This window comes from Cryptomeria japonica, unplaced genomic scaffold, assembly GCF_030272615.1.
Source record: "Cryptomeria japonica unplaced genomic scaffold, Sugi_1.0 HiC_scaffold_421, whole genome shotgun sequence".
Classification (NCBI taxonomy): domain Eukaryota; kingdom Viridiplantae; phylum Streptophyta; class Pinopsida; order Cupressales; family Cupressaceae; genus Cryptomeria; species Cryptomeria japonica.
In genome coordinates this window covers 1-17,251 of record NW_026729241.1, presented here as the reverse complement: position 1 = coordinate 17,251, position 17,251 = coordinate 1, and the positions used below count along the sequence as shown (strand labels likewise).

Below are 17,251 nucleotides of genomic sequence, written 5' to 3'. Positions count from 1 at the left end.
ACGATTCGGAGCTCGGTTTGCCCGGGGTGCGCACACCTTGGCTGGGTTGCGCACCCTTTGTGCGCTCCAAGGTGCGCACGAAGTCGGAGCTCGGTTTGCCCCGGGTGCGCACCTTCGCCAGGGTGCGCACCTTGATGCGCACGCCTTGGCTGGGCTGCGCACCTTGGTGGGCGCCATGGTGCGCACCTTTCGTGCGCTCCAAGGTGCGCACGAAGTCGGAGCTCGGTTTGCCCCGGGTGCGCACCTTGGTGGGCGCCATGGTGCACTCCGAGGTGCCCAAGATTGGTGCGCACCAAGGAGCGCTCCGAAGTGCGCTCCAAGGTGCGCAGGTGCGCGCGAAGTCGAAAGTTGGGTTAATTGTCCGGTTTGCCTCGGGTGCGCACCTTGCGTGCACCTTCGCCAGGGTGGGCGCCTTGGTGCGCACACCTTGGCTGGGCTGCGCACCCGGGCGCGCACACCTTGGCACCCGCGTTTCCTTCATTTTAAATTTTTTTTTTTTACAATCTCTCAAGTGGGAAATTCTATAATCTCAACTTTTTTTGCCTTTTCAGGAAACTTTTGAATGGAGCGCATCATTGGTGCGCTCCGAAGTGTGCTCCAAGGTGCGCACCTCTGGTGTGCTCCAAAGCTCTCTCTAGCTGCGTGCACCTGCCCCGGCCGCGCACCCGGCCCCGCCCAGCTTCGCTCACCTGTCCCGGGCGTCTGGTGCGGAACCTTAGAGTAAGAAACATCACCGTGCACCTTGGCCAACGTGCGCGACTCGACCGAGCGCGCACTGGCCGAGGTGCACACCGATTTCACCTGGGTGCGCGCGCAGCACCTCGGGCGCACCGGGGTGCGCGCACAACGCCCGGGTTGCACCGTGGCCTGTGTGCTCGGGGCGCCTCGGGTGCGCGCTCGGTGTCGCCCCCGCGCGCGCGGTAGTGCGGGCAGCGCACCCCGGCCCGGCCCGGCCCCGACGAGAACGCAAACGGGCAAAAGGTTTATTCAAATAGCATTGCGACGCCCGGCGAAAAACTAAAAAAGGGTGCAACACCGGGACTTCCCGGGAGGTCACCCATCCCAGTACTACTCCGGCCCAAGCGCGCTTAACTGCGGAGTTCTGATGGGATCCGGTGCACTAACGCTGGTATGATCGCACCCGTTATGAGCTTGTCGCAGTGTGTACTTAGCAAACCGCGACCCACGTGCGAATCCACCCCGGCCACCCACCCCCGTCGAGGTGCACACCCTCCCTCGCGAAGTGCGCCCCGTTCGCCAAGTGTGAGCCCTGCCCGGGTGCGCGCACCTTGCTAGGGCGTCGGGTGTGCACCCGGCCCGGCCTACGTGCGTGCACCTGGACGGGGCGTCGTGTGCGTGCAGTGTCCCGTCTGCAACGCGGTGCCCACACACCACCTCGGGCGCAACGACCTGCGCTCACATGTGGGCCGAGTGCACCTTGGTGCATGTTCGGGGCGCCTCGGGTGCACGCTCGATCTTGCCCCGGTGCACCAAGGCGCTCGGTTTGCCCCGGGTGCGCACTTGGTGCAAGGTGGGCACCCAAAATAGGGATCAAGCACCAAAACACAAGTTTCGGGATGCAAAATGGGACCCAAGGACCACAAATGCGTTCCAAGACCCATGATGGGTCCACGAGAACAAAAATGTGTTCCGAGACTTAATAAACAAATATTGGGTTTTAGGAGAAGAAACATGCTCTGATGCCCAAAACGAGAATCGACCCCGAAAAGGCCACAGGCCAAAAGTGGGATGCGAGACAAAAAAAAATGGGACCCGAGGACCAAAATTGGGTTCCCAGGTCGAAGACAGGGCAACCGGACAAGAAACGACCTCTAAGGCTCGAAATGAGTCCCGACGACTAAAACTTGACAAGAAGCACCCATCAGGCACCCAACTCGACACCCATGGGATGCCGACCCACCCGGGCTTCCACCTAGCACACCTTGGCACCCACCCACCCTCGCACCCAACCTCGCACCCAACTTAGCACCTTTGAACCCACATTGGCACTCACCCTGACCCTGGCACCTTGGAACCCACATTGGCACTCACCTTGACCCTGGCACCCACCTTTGCACTCACCTTGGGACCCACCCTGGCTCCCACCTCGGCACCCACCCAGACACCCACCTTGGTTCCTTGGCACCCACCTTGGATCCTTGGCACCCACCCCGACACCCACCTTGGCACGCAACTTGGCTACTTGCCACCCACCTTGGCTCCTTGACGCCCACCCCGACAACCACCCCGTGACCTACCCTGGCTAGGGTTGGTGCACACCCACCCTGGTGCCCACCTTGGCACCCACCCCATGACCCACCTTGGCACGCACCTTAGTACCCACCCCGTTACCCACCCTAGGACCCACCCCGTGACCCACCTTGGCCAGGGTGGGTGCCTTGGTGCGCACAACTTGCCTGGGCTGCACACCAGGGCGGGCTCAAGATGGCACCCGCGTTCCGTTTTTTTCACTATCTTTCAAAACGGAAATTTTAAAATCTCGTTTTTTTTTTTTTTTTGCCTTTTCTGGAAATTAGTGAAGGCAGCGCATCAAAGGTGCGCAATGCTGGTGCGAACCCGGGAGCGCTCCGATGTGTGCTCCAAGGTGCGGCGTGCACGAAGTCCGAGCCCGGCTTGCCCCGGGTGCGCACCTCGCGTGCACCTTCGCCGGGGTGAGCACCTTGGCTGGGTTGCGCGCCCTGGTGCGCACCAAGGAGCGCTCTGAAGTGTGCTCCAAGGTGCGGCGTGCACGAAGTCGGAGCTCGGTTTGCCCCGGGTGTGCACCTCGGGTGCGCACCTCGCGTGCACCTTCGCTGCGGTGGGCACCTTGGCTGGGTTGCGCGCCTTGGTGGGCACCATGCAGTGCACGAAGTCGGAGCCCGGTTTGCCCCGGGCGCGCACCTCCGCCAGGGTGGGCACCTTGGTGCGCACAACTTGCCTGGGCTGCGCACCAGGAAGGGCTCAAGATGGCACCCGCGTTCCGTTTTTTTCACTATCTTTCAGAACGGAAATTTTAAAATATCGTTTTTTTTTGCCTTTTCTGGAAATTAGTGAAGGCAGCGCATCAAAGGTGCGCAACGCTGGTGCGAACCTGGGAGCGCTCCGATGTGTGCTCCAAGGTGCGGCGTGCACGAAGTCGGAGCCCGGTTTGCCCCGGGTGCGCCCTGGTGGGCACCATGGTGCGCACCAAGGAGCGCTCCGAAGTGTGCTCCAAGGTGCGGCCTGCACGAAGTCGGAGCCCGGTTTGCCCCGGGCGTGCACCGCGAGTGGGCACCTTGGTGCGCATGCCTTGCCTGGGCTGCGCACCAGGGCGGGCTCAAGATGGCACCCGCGTTCCGTTTTTTTCACTATCTTTCAAAACGGAAATTTTAAAATCTCATTTTTTTTTGCCTTTTCTGGAAATTAGTGAAGGCAGCGCATCAAAGGTGCGCACCTCGCTGCCCACCACGGTGCGCAACGCCGGTGGGCACCCGGGAGTGCTTCGAAGTGTGCTCCAAGGTGCTGCGTGCACGTTGTCGGAGCCCGGTTTGCCCCGGGTGCGCACCTCGCGTGCACCTTCGTCGGGGTGGGCACCTTGGCTGGGTTTGCCCCGGCTGCGCTCCGAAGCGGGGTTATTGGAGCGCCGCCTCTTTTTTTGTCGGAGCGTTTGGTGGGGTTTCTCGCATTGGCTCTTCCCAGGCCCGGTTGCCACCCTGGCGCGCACGAAGTCGGAAGTAGGGTTAATTGCCCGGGTGCGCACCTTTGCCAGGGTGGGCACCTTACCTGGGCTGTGCACCCGGGCGGGCTCAAGATGGCACCCGCGTTCCGTTTTTTTCACTATCTTTCAAAACGGAAATTTTAAAATCTCCTCTTTTTTTTGCCTTTTCTGGAAATTAGTGAAGGCAGCGCATCAAAGGTGCGCACCTCGCTGCCCACCTTGGTGTGCTCTGAGGTGCGCACCCGGGAGCGCTACGAAGTGTGCTCCAAGGTGCGGCGTGCACGTTGTCGGAGCCCGGTTTGCCCCGGGTGCGCACCTCGCCTGCACCTTGGCCGGGGTGGGCACCCTGGCTGGGTTTGCCCAGGGTGCGCTCCGAAGCGGGGTTACTGGAGCGCCCCCTCTTTTTTTGTCAGAGCGTTTGGTGGGGTTTCTCGCATTGGCTCTTCCCAGGCCCGGTTGTTGGGTGCGCTCCCACCCTGGCGCGCGCGAAGTTGGAAGTTGGGTTAATTGCCCGGGCGCGCACCTTCGCCAGGGTGGGCACCTTGGTGCGCACACCTTGGCTGGGCTGCGCACCAGGGCGGGCTCAAGATGGCACCAGCATTCCCTTTTTCTCACTATCTTTCAAAACGGAAATTTTAAAATCTCGTTTTCTTTTGCCTTTTATGGAAATTAGTGAAGGCATCGCATCAAAGGTGCGCACCTCGCTGCCCACCTTGGTGTGCTCCGAGGTGCCCACCACGGTGCGCTCCGAGGTGCCCACCACGGTGCGCAACGCCGGTGCGAACCCGGGAGCGCCCCGATGTGTGCTCCAAGGTGCGGCGTGCACGAAGCCGGACCCCGGTTTGCCCCGGGTGCGCACCTCGCGTGCACCTTGGTGCGCACACCTTGGCTGGGTTGCGCGGCCTGGTGGGCACCATGGTGCGCACCAAGGAGCGCTCCGAAGTGTGCTCCAAGGTGCGGCGTGCACGAAGTCCTAGCCCGGTTTGCCCCGGGTGCGCACCTTCGCCGCGGTGGGCACCATGGCGTGCACGAAGTCGGAGCCCGGTTTGCCCCGGGTGCGCACCTCGCGTGCACCTTCGCCGGGGTGGGCACCTCGGCTGGGTTGCGCGCCCTGGTGCGCACCAAGGAGCGCTCCGAAGTGTGCTCCAAGGTGCGGCGTGCACGAAGTCGGAGCCCGGTTTGCCCCGGGTGCGCACCTTCGCCGCGGTGGGCACCCTGGTGCGCACCATGGCGTGCACGAAGTCGGAGCCCGGTTTGCCCCGGGTGCGCACCTCGCGTGCACCTTCGGCGGGGTTGCGCGCCCTGGTGCGCACCAAGGAGCGCTCCGAAGTGTGCTCCAAGGTGCGGCGTGCACGAAGTCGGAGCCCGGTTTGCCCCGGGTGCGCACCTCGCGTGCACCTTCGGCGGGGTTGCGCGCCCTGGTGGGCACCATGGTGCGCACCAAGGAGCGCTCCGAAGTGTGCTCCAAGGTGCGGCGTGCACGAAGTCGGAGCCCGGTTTGCCCCGGGTGCGCACCTCGCGTGCACCTTCGCCGCGGTGGGCACCATGGCGTGCACGAAGTCGGAGCCCGGTTTGCCCCGGGTGCGCACCTCGCGTGCACCTTCGCCGGGGTGGGCACCTCGGCTGGGTTGCGCGCCCTGGTGCGCACCAAGGAGCGCTCCGAAGTGTGCTCCAAGGTGCGGCGTGCACGAAGTCGGAGCCCGGTTTGCCCCGGGTGCGCACCTCGCGTGCACCTTCGCCGCGGTGGGCACCATGGCGTGCACGAAGTCGGAGCCCGGTTTGCCTCGGGTGCGCACCCCGCGTGCACCTTCGCCGGGGTGGGCACCTCGGCTGGGTTGCGCGCCCTGGTGCGCACCAAGGAGCGCTCCGAAGTGTGCTCCAAGGTGCGGCGTGCACGAAGTCGGAGCCCGGTTTGCCCCGGGTGCGCACCTCGCGTGCACCTTCGCCGCGGTGGGCACCTTGGCTGGGTTGGGCACCATTGAGCGCTCCGAAGTGTGCTCCAAGGTGCGCACCATGGCCCTCCAAGGTGCGCAGCATGGCGTGCACGAAGTCGGAGCCCGGTTTGCCCCGGGTGCGCACCTCGCGTGCACCTTCGCCAGGGTGGGCACCTCGGTGCGCACACCTTCTCAATGTTTTCTTGCCTTTTCTGGAAATTGGTGAAGGCAGCGCATCAAAGGTGCGCACCTCGGTGTGCTCCGAGGTGCGAACCCGAGAGCGCTCCGAGGTGCCCACGAAGTCGAAAGTCGGGTTAATTGCATTGTTTTCCCCGGGTGCGCTCCGAGGTGCGCAACATCGGTGCGCACCAAGGAGGGCTCCGAAGTGTGCTCCAAGGTGCGCACGATTCGGAGCTCGGTTTGCCCGGGGTGCGCACACCTTGGCTGGGTTGCGCACCCTTTGTGCGCTCCAAGGTGCGCACGAAGTCGGAGCTCGGTTTGCCCCGGGTGCGCACCTTCGCCAGGGTGCGCACCTTGATGCGCACGCCTTGGCTGGGCTGCGCACCTTGGTGGGCGCCATGGTGCGCACCTTTCGTGCGCTCCAAGGTGCGCACGAAGTCGGAGCTCGGTTTGCCCCGGGTGCGCACCTTGGTGGGCGCCATGGTGCACTCCGAGGTGCCCAAGATTGGTGCGCAACAAGGAGCGCTCCGAAGTGCGCTCCAAGGTGCGCAGGTGCGCGCGAAGTCGAAAGTTGGGTTAATTGTCCGGTTTGCCTCGGGTGCGCACCTTGCGTGCACCTTCGCCAGGGTGGGCGCCTTGGTGCGCACACCTTGGCTGGGCTGCGCACCCGGGCGCGCACACCTTGGCACCCGCGTTTCCTTCATTTTAAATTTTTTTTTTTTACAATCTCTCAAGTGGGAAATTCTATAATCTCAACTTTTTTTGCCTTTTCAGGAAACTTTTGAATGGAGCGCATCATTGGTGCGCTCCGAAGTGTGCTCCAAGGTGCGCACCTCTGGTGTGCTCCAAAGCTCTCTCCAGCTGCGTGCACCTGCCCCGGCCGCGCACCCGGCCCCGCCCAGCTTCGCTCACCTGTCCCGGGCGTCTGGTGCGGAACCTTAGAGTAAGAAACATCACCGTGCACCTTGGCCAACGTGCGCGACTCGACCGAGCGCGCACTGGCCGAGGTGCACACCGATTTCACCTGGGTGCGCGCGCAGCACCTCGGGCGCACCGGGGTGCGCGCACAACGCCCGGGTTGCACCGTGGCCTGTGTGCTCGGGGCGCCTCGGGTGCGCGCTCGGTGTCGCCCCCGCGCGCGCGGTAGTGCGGGCAGCGCACCCCGGCCCGGCCCGGCCCCGACGAGAACGCAAACGGGCAAAAGGTTTATTCAAATAGCATTGCGACGCCCGGCGAAAAACTAAGAAAGGGTGCAACACCGGGACTTCCCGGGAGGTCACCCATCCCAGTACTACTCCGGCCCAAGCGCGCTTAACTGCGGAGTTCTGATGGGATCCGGTGCACTAACGCTGGTATGATCGCACCCGTTATGAGCTTGTCGCAGTGTGTACTTAGCAAACCGCGACCCACGTGCGAATCCACCCCGGCCACCCACCCCCGTCGAGGTGCACACCCTCCCTCGCGAAGTGCGCCCCGTTCGCCAAGTGTGAGCCCTGCCCGGGTGCGCGCACCTTGCTAGGGCGTCGGGTGTGCACCCGGCCCGGCCTACGTGCGTGCACCTGGACGGGGCGTCGTGTGCGTGCAGTGTCCCGTCTGCAACGCGGTGCCCACACACCACCTCGGGCGCAACGACCTGCGCTCACATGTGGGCCGAGTGCACCTTGGTGCATGTTCGGGGCGCCTCGGGTGCACGCTCGATCTTGCCCCGGTGCACCAAGGCGCTCGGTTTGCCCCGGGTGCGCACTTGGTGCAAGGTGGGCACCCAAAATAGGGATCAAGCACCAAAACACAAGTTTCGGGATGCAAAATGGGACCCAAGGACCACAAATGCGTTCCAAGACCCATGATGGGTCCACGAGAACAAAAATGTGTTCCGAGACTTAATAAACAAATATTGGGTTTTAGGAGAAGAAACATGCTCTGATGCCCAAAACGAGAATCGACCCCGAAAAGGCCACAGGCCAAAAGTGGGATGCGAGACAAAAAAAAATGGGACCCGAGGACCAAAATTGGGTTCCCAGGTCGAAGACAGGGCAACCGGACAAGAAACGACCTCTAAGGCTCGAAATGAGTCCCGACGACTAAAACTTGACAAGAAGCACCCATCAGGCACCCAACTCGACACCCATGGGATGCCGACCCACCCGGGCTTCCACCTAGCACACCTTGGCACCCACCCACCCTCGCACCCAACCTCGCACCCAACTTAGCACCTTTGAACCCACATTGGCACTCACCCTGACCCTGGCACCTTGGAACCCACATTGGCACTCACCTTGACCCTGGCACCCACCTTTGCACTCACCTTGGGACCCACCCTGGCTCCCACCTCGGCACCCACCCAGACACCCACCTTGGTTCCTTGGCACCCACCTTGGATCCTTGGCACCCACCCCGACACCCACCTTGGCACGCAACTTGGCTACTTGCCACCCACCTTGGCTCCTTGACGCCCACCCCGACAACCACCCCGTGACCTACCCTGGCTAGGGTTGGTGCACACCCACCCTGGTGCCCACCTTGGCACCCACCCCATGACCCACCTTGGCACGCACCTTAGTACCCACCCTGTTACCCACCCTAGGACCCACCCCGTGACCCACCTTGGCCAGGGTGGGTGCACCCACCCTGGTGCCCACCTTGGCACCCACCCATCCTAGCACCCAGCCTGTGACCGGGCTTGGAACCCAACCTTGCACCCGTCTTGGCCAGTGTGGGTGCGCACCCATCCTGGCACCCACGTTGTGACACACCCTTTAACCCACGCACCCTAGCAGCCACGTTGGCACCCACCTTGGAACACAACCTAGCAACTTGGCACCCACCCCGTGACCCACCTTGGCATCCACCATAGCAGTCGCCCACTTGGCACCCACCTTGGAACCCAAGTTGGCACCCACCTCGGCACCCACCTTGACACTTGTGGACCCACCTTGCCACTCACCCTAGCATCGACCCATCCTAGCACCCACCCTGGCACCTTTGCACCCTAGCACTCACCCATCCTAGCACCTAACCTGTGACCCACCTTGACACTCACCCTCGCACCCACCTTGGAACCCAACCTAGCACCCACCCACCCTGACACCAACCCTAGCACCTACCCACCCTTGCACCCACCCTGTGACCCATCTTGGCACCCACCCATCCTACCACTCAACCTATCACCCACCTTCTCACCCACCTTGGCATCCACCTTAGCACCCACCCACACTGGCACCTTGGCACCCACCTCGGGCAAGGTGGGTGCACACCCACCCTGACACCCAATTTAGAACCAACCGAGCATGTTACCCACCTTGGCACCCACATTGCAGCCCACCCTAGTACCCACCCTATGACCCACATTGGCATCCACACCCTAGCACCCAGGCACCTCGACACCCGCCTTGACACGCACCCTAGCACTAAACCTGTGACCCACCTTGGAACTCACCCTAGAACCCACCCACCCTGTGAACCACCTTGGCATCCACCTTAGCACCCACCCACCTTGGCACCCACTCTAGCACTCACCCATCCTAACACCCAACTTGTTACCCACCTTGGCACCCGCCCTCGCGTCCACCTTGAAACCCACCCTAGCACCCACCCACGCAGGAGCCCACCTTGGCACCCAACCTAACACCCACGCATCCTGGCACCCAACTTGTGACCCACCTTGGAACCCACCCTAGTACCCACCTTTGAACCCACTATATCACCAACCCACCTTGGCACCCACCCTATGACCCTCTTTGGAATCCACCCTAGCACGCACCCACCCTGGCACCCACCATGGAGCGCACCCTAGCACCCACCCACCTCGGCACGCACCTCAACACCCACCTTGGTGTGCGCACTGCGCCAACCTCTCAAAGACCCTATGTGGTGCGCTCCAAAGTGTACACCTTTGGTGCGCTCCAAGGTGCGCACCTTTGGTGCACACCGAGGTGCACACCAAAGTGTGCACCGAGGTGAGCACCAAAGTGCACTCCAAGGTGCACACCAAGGCGTGCACCTTTGGTGCGGTCAATGCAAACGAATTCGGAAGTTGGGGTCGATGTCCTAATCGCTGCTGCAGACTACACGTATGAGAATCGGACAAATAGCTTTATATAGGGGAGGTGTTGCGTTTGATGGGTCGACTCCCCTGGTTGTGTGCACTGCACCAACTTCAAAGACCCTGTCTTGTTTAAGAAGTCAAAAGTTGGGGTGGATGTCCTAATCATTGCTGCAGTCTACGCATGTATGAGAATCAGACAAATAGCTTATATAGGGGAGGTGTTGCATTCGGTGGGTTGACTCCCCTGGTTGTGCGCACTGCGCCAACCTCAAAGACCCCGCATAGCAGAAGAAGTCGGAAGTCGGATTTTGGTGAGCACCAAGGCGTGCACCTTTGGTGCGGTCAACGCAGACGAATTCAGAAGTTGGGGTGGATGTCCTAATCGTTGTTGCAGGCTACACATGTATGAGAATCAGACAAATAGCTTATATAGGGGAGGTGTTGGGTTTGATGGGTCAACTCCCTTGGTTGTGCGCATTACGCCAACCTCAAAGACCTTGTTTTCGTTAAGAAGTCAAAAGTTGGGGTCAATGTCCTAATGGCTCCTGTAGGCTACACATGTATGAGAATCGGACAAATAGCTTATATAGGGGAGGTGTTGGGTTTGATGGGTCGACTCCCCTGGTTGTGCGCATTACGTCAACCTCAAAGACCTTGTTTTCGTTAAGAAGTCAAAAGTTGGGGTCGATGTCCTAATTGCTCCTGTAGACTACACATGTATGAGAATCAGACAAATAGCTTATATAGGGGAGGTGTTGGGTTTGATGGGTTGACTCCCCTAGTTGTTCGCATTACACCAACCTCAAAGACCTTGTTTTCGTTTAGAAGCCGAAAGTTGGGGTCGATGTCCTAATTGCTCCTGCAGGCTACGCATGTATGAGAATCAGACAAATAGCTTATATAGGGGAGGTGTTGGGTTTGATGGGTCGACTCCCCTGGTTGTGCGCATTGCGCCAACCTCAAAGACCCTGCATTGCGGATGAAGTCGAAAGTCAGAGTTTGGTGTGCTACAAGGTGTGGTCGAAGGTGCTCACCTAGGTGTGCACCTTTGGAGCGCAGGAAAAGTGCCCTCCAAAAGTGCGCACCTTTGGAGTGCACAAAAGTGCCCTCCAAAAGTGCGCACCTTTGGAGCGCACAAAAGTGCCCTCCAAAAAGTGCCCTCCAAAAGTGCGCACCTTTGGAGCGCACAAAAGTGCCCTCCAAAAAGTGCCCTCCAAAAGTGCGCACCTTTGGAGTGCAGAAAAGTGCCCTCCAAAAAGTGCCCTCCAAAAGTGTGCACCTTTGGAGTGCACAAAAGTGCCCTCCAAAAGTGCGCACCTTTGGAGCGCAGAAAAGTGCCCTCCAAAAAGTGCCCTCCAAAAGTGCGCACCTTTGGAGTGCAGAAAAGTGCCCTCCAAAAAGTGCCCTCCAAAAGTGCGCACCTTTGGAGCGCAGAAAAGTGCCCTCCAAAAAGTGCCCTCCAAAAGTGCGCACCTTTGGAGCGCAGAAAAGTGCCCTCCAAAAAGTGCCCTCCAAAAGTGCGCACCTTTGGAGCGCACAAAAGTGCCCTCCAAAAAGTGCCCTCCAAAAGTGCGCACCTTTGGAGCGCACAAAAGTGCCCTCCAAAAGTGCGCACCTTTGGAGCGCACAAAAGTGCCCTCCAAAAGTGCGCACTTTTGGTGCGCACCAAGGCGCTGGTTCGGTCGTTGCAGGCGAGTTCGGAAGTTGGGGTCGATGTCCTGAGCGGAGGTGCAAACTACACAGGTGTCGGAATCGGACAAATAGCTTATATAGGGGAGGTGTATGCTTCGATGGGTCGACTCCCCAGGTTGAGCGCACCGCGCCAACCTCAAAGACCCTACGGTATGGATGAAGTCGGAAGTTGGGTCCGATGACCGATTCGATTAGTAGGTATGCTCATGAGGTCGGAATTTGGGTCCGATGACCTGCCATGTGCAGGAAGGCGAATGTTGGCACTGTGCGTTGCAAGGTGCACACCAAGGTGCTGGTGCGGTCTTTTTAGTCGAGTTCGGAAGTTGGGGTCGATGTCCTGATCGGAGGTGCAAGCTACACAGGTGTGGGAATCGGACAAATAGCTTATATAGGGGAGGTGTATGCTTCGTTGGGTCGACTCCCCGGGTTGAGCGCACCGCGCCAACCTCAAAGACCCTACGGTATGGATGAAGTCGGAAGTTGGGTCCGATGACCGATTCGATATGTAGGCATACTCGCGAGGTCGGAATTTGGGTCCGATGACCTGCCATGTGCAGGAAGGCGAATGTTGGCACTGTGCGTTGCAAGGTGCGCACCAAGGCGCTGGTTCGGTCGTTGCAGGCGAGTTCGGAAGTTGGGGTCGATGTCCTGATCGGAGGTGCAAACTACACAGGTGTGGGAATCGGACAAATAGCTTATATAGGGGAGGTGTATGCTTCGTTGGGTCGACTCCCCGGGTTGAGCGCACCGCGCCAACCTCAAAGACCCTACGGTATGGATGAAGTCGGAAGTTGTGTCCGATGACCGATTCGATATGTAGGCATACTCGCGAGGTCGGAATTTGGGTCCGATGACCTGCCATGTGCAGGAAGGCGAATGTTGGGACTGTGCGTCGCAAGGTGCGCACCAAGGCGCTGGTGCCGTCGTTGCAGTCGAGTTCGGAAGTTGGGGTCGATGTCCTGGTCAGAGGTGCAAACTACACAGGTGTGGGAATCGGACAAATAGCTTATATAGGGGAGGTGTATGCTTCGATGGGTCGACTCCCCGGGTTGAGCGCACCGCGCCAACCTCAAAGACCCTACAGTATGGATGAAGTCGGAAGTTGGGTCCGATGACCGATTCGATACGTAGGCATATTGGCGAGGTCTGAATTTGTGTCCGATGACCTGCCATGCGCAGGAAGGCGGAATTTGGGTCCGATGACCGAGTTGATGGCGTGCCATGCGCAGAAAGGCGGAATTTGGGTCCGATGACCGAGTTGATGTTGATGGCCCGCCATGCACAGGAAGGCGGAATTTGGGTCCGATGACCGATTTGAAGGCGTGCCATGCGCAGAAAGGCGGAGTTTGGGTCCGATGACCGAGTTGATATTGATGGCCCGCCATGCGCAGGAAGGCGGAATTTGGGTCCGATGACCTGACATACGCATGGAGTCCGACTCGGGGGCCGATGTTCGATTCGATGACTTGCATTGTGGGTAAAGTCGGAAGTTGTGGTCTTTGACCCGATTCGATGACCAGACTTCGGCTGCTTGAGAATCGGACAAATAACTTATATAGGGGAGGTAGTGTTCTCGAGCATCCTCCCCCCGTGCCCGTTTATGTCGATTGATGCTGGTGCTCGACTGGTTGGAGCGCTCGGATGCAAAAATCTTGCACCAGGATTTATCGATTGTGATGGACACGGCAAGTCTCCTGATTGCTATGCAGGAGCTCATCGTGAATCTCTATGCGGCCTTGGTATGGACTCGACCTGCGGAATGGTTCGGCAATGGTAGTCGCTCCAACACGTCCTTGCAATGGCCACAGAGGTGATTCGACTAGAGCTCCAGTCTAGCTTTTGGGTTGCTTGGCGGACTGGTATAGCCGCGATCGAGTTCCGGCCATGAACGTTTTAGATAGCTCTTGGGCTTTCTGGGACGGAAGTCGGAAGTTTGGGCTGTTGTCCGATTTGATGACCATTCTTCGGATGTGTGAGAATCGGACAAATAACTTATATAGGGGACTGTGTTGTCTCACGCAGCCCCCTCCGTGCCCCTCTATCTCGACCGATGTTGGTGCTTGAAAGGGTTGGGATCGCTCGGATTTATAAACGTGCACCACCATTTGTCGAGTGTGAGGGACGCGGCAGGTCTCCTAAATGCTATACGGGCGCTCTCTGAGAATCTCTATCCGGCCTCGACACAGACTAGTCTTGCTGAATGGTTTGGCACTGGTAGTCGATCCAACACGTCGTTGTTGTGGCCGCCTAGGCGATTCGATTCGAGCCCCCGTCTAGCTTTTGGGTTGCTTGGCGGATTTTGCCCTATCCGCAAGTGAGCTCGGTCCCTAAACGTTCGAGAAACCCGATTGCTATGCGCCGACTCTCTTTCTTGCGAGCCTCCATCTAGCTTTTGGGTCTCTACGGAACGGAAGTCGGAATCTGGGACCGTTGTTTGATTCGACGAGGCAGACTACGGTTGTGCGAGAATCGGACAAATAACTTATATAGGGGAGGTGTTGACTGGAGCATTCTCCCCCGTGCCCCTCTAACTCGACCAATGCTGGCGCTCGAACGGTGGTAGCGCTCGGATTTTCGTTGAGCGCCAGCATTGGTCGATTTAGAGGGGCATGCGAGATTCCCGAATGCTATGCGAGGGCTCTAACGGAAATGTCTATTGGTTTCGGTATGGATGCAATTGCGAGTGGTTCGGCAAAGGTAGTCGTTCCGATGCGTCCATGTCGTGGCCAAATCGATAATTCGATTTGAGCCCTCGTATAGCATTTGGGTCTCTCGATGTGATTCCGCATTCCAGTCCCTTTGGGCACTGCTTGAGCCGCATCCCAGGGGGTTCCCTTCCCAATAATCTGCCTCGCAACCCGATTGCTATGCGGTGAGGCTCCTCGGCCGCCTCGGAACTATCTGTGTATCAGACGCATCGCGGGATAAGGGGTTGGCAACGGTAGTCGCCCCAAGCGCGTCCGATGCTTGGACCATTCCGAGGCGGCCCTGAAGCCTCTTCCGTCTAGCCGTTGGGTCCTTCTCGCCGCATCCCTTGCCTCGCACCCCGATTGCTATGCGGTGAGGCTCCTCGGCCGCCTTGGAACTATCTGTGTATCAGACGCATCGCGGGATAAGGGGTTGTCACTGGTAGTCGCCCCAAGCGCGTCCGATGCTTGGACCATTCCGAGGCGGCCCTGAAGCCTCTTCCGTCTAGCCGTTGGGTCCTTCTCGCCGCATCCCTCGACTCGCACCCCGATTGCTATGCGGTGAGGCTCCTCGGCCGCCTTGGAACTATCTGTGTATCGGACGCGTCGCGGGATAAGGGGTTGTCACTGGTAGTCGCCCCAAGCGCGTCCGATGCTTGGACCATTCCGAGGCGGCCCTGAAGCCTCTTCCGTCTAGCCGTTGGGTCCTTCTCGCCGCATCCCTCGCCTCGCACCCCGATTGCTATGCGGTGAGGCTCCTCGGCCGCCTTGGAACTATCTGTGTATCGGACGCGTCGCGGGATAAGGGGTTGTCACTGGTAGTCGCCCCAAGCGCGTGCGATGCATGGACCATTCCCAGGCGGCCCTGAAGCCTCTTCCGTCTAGCCGTTGGGTCCTTCTCGCCGCATCCCTCGCCTCGCACCCCGATTGCTATGCGGTGAGGCTCCTCGGCCGCCTTGGAACTATCTGTGTATCGGACGCGTCGCGGGATAAGGGGTTGTCACTGGTAGTCGCCCCAAGCGCGTCCGATGCTTGGACCATTCCGAGGCGGCCCTGAAGCCTCTTCCGTCTAGCCGTTGGGTCCTTCTCGCCGCATCCCTCGCCTCGCACCCCGATTGCTATGCGGTGAGGCTCCTCGGCCGCCTTGGAACTATCTGTGTATCGGACGCGTCGCGGGATAAGGGGTTGTCACTGGTAGTCGCCCCAAGCGCGTGCGATGCTTGGACCATTCCGAGGCGGCCCTGAAGCCTCTTCCGTCTAGCCGTTGGGTCCTTCTCGCCGCATCCCTCGCCTCGCACCCCGATTGCTATGCGGTGAGGCTCCTCGGCCGCCTTGGAACTATCTGTGTATCGGACGCGTCGCGGGATAAGGGGTTGTCACTGGTAGTCGCCCCAAGCGCGTCTGATGCTTGGACCATTCCGAGGCGGCCCTGAAGCCTCTTCCGTCTAGCCGTTGGGTCCTTCTCGCCGCATCCCTCGCCTCGCACCCCGATTGCTATGCGGTGAGGCTCCTCGGCCGCCTTGGAACTATCTGTGTATCGGACGCATCGCGGGATAAGGGGTTGTCACTGGTAGTCGCCCCAAGCGCGTCCGATGCTTGGACCATTCCGAGGCGGCCCTGAAGCCTCTTCCGTCTAGCCGTTGGGTCCTTCTCGCCGCATCCCTCGCCTCGCACCCCGATTGCTATGCGGTGAGGCTCCTCGGCCGCCTTGGAACTATCTGTGTATCGGACGCGTCGCGGGATAAGGGGTTGTCACTGGTAGTCGCCCCAAGCGCGTCCGATGCTTGGACCATTCCGAGGCGGCCCTGAAGCCTCTTCCGTCTAGCCGTTGGGTCCTTCTCGCCGCATCCCTCGCCTCGCACCCCGATTGCTATGCGGTGAGGCTCCTCGGCCGCCTTGGAACTATCTGTGTATCGGACGCGTCGCGGGATAAGGGGTTGTCACTGGTAGTCGCCCCAAGCGCGTCCGATGCTTGGACCATTCCGAGGCGGACCTGAAGCCTCTTCCGTCTAGCCGTTGGGTCCTTCTCGCCGCATCCCTCGCCTCGCACCCCGATTGCTATGCGGTGAGGCTCCTCGGCCGCCTTGGAACTATCTGTGTATCGGACGCGTCGCGGGATAAGGGGTTGTCACTGGTAGTCGCCCCAAGCGCGTCCGATGCTTGGACCATTCCGAGGCGGCCCTGAAGCCTCTTCCGTCTAGCCGTTGGGTCCTTCTTGCCGCATCCCTCGCCTCGCACCCCGATTGCTATGCGGTGAGGCTCCTCGGCCGCCTTGGAACTATCTGTGTATCGGACGCGTCGCGGGATAAGGGGTTGTCACTGGTAGTCGCCCCAAGCGCGTCCGATGCTTGGACCATTCCGAGGCGGCCCTGAAGCCTCTTCCGTCTAGCCGTTGGGTCCTTCTCGCCGCATCCCTCGCCTCGCACCCGGATTGCTATGCGGTGAGGCTCCTCGGCCGCCTTGGAACTATCTGTGTATCGGACGCATCGCGGGATAAGGGGTTGTCACTGGTAGTCGCCCCAAGCGCGTCCGATGCTTGGACCATTCCGAGGCGGCCCTGAAGCCTCTTCCGTCTAGCCGTTGGGTCCTTCTCGCCGCATCCCTCGCCTCGCACCCCGATTGCTATGCGGTGAGGCTCCTCGGCCGCCTTGGAACTATCTGTGTATCGGACGCGTCGCGGGATAAGGGGTTGTCACTGGTAGTCGCCCCAAGCGCGTCCGATGCTTGGACCATTCCGAGGCGGACCTGAAGCCTCTTCCGTCTAGCCGTTGGGTCCTTCTCGCCGCATCCCTCGCCTCGCACCCCGATTGCTATGCGGTGAGGCTCCTCGGCCGCCTTGGAACTATCTGTGTATCGGACGCGTCGCGGGATAAGGGGTTGTCACTGGTAGTCGCCCCAAGCGCGTCCGATGCTTGGACCATTCCGAGGCGGCCCTGAAGCCTCTTCCGTCTAGCCGTTGGGTCCTTCTCGCCGCATCCCTCGCCTCGCACCCCGATTGCTATGCGGTGAGGCTCCT

General features: G+C 60.3%; 2 non-coding genes across 2 annotated transcripts; both read right to left on the bottom strand.

Moving 5' to 3' along the window:
• Positions 1 to 1,024: 1,024 nt before the first annotated feature.
• LOC131871526 (5S ribosomal RNA) lies at positions 1,025 to 1,143 on the bottom strand. The gene has a single exon (XR_009369741.1). It is a non-coding gene; the product is annotated as a 5S ribosomal RNA (ribosomal RNA).
• A 5,915-nt stretch (positions 1,144 to 7,058) lies between these two features.
• On the bottom strand, positions 7,059 to 7,177 carry LOC131871525 (5S ribosomal RNA). The gene has a single exon (XR_009369740.1). It is a non-coding gene; the product is annotated as a 5S ribosomal RNA (ribosomal RNA).
• Between the last annotated feature and the right edge of the window lie 10,074 nt (positions 7,178 to 17,251).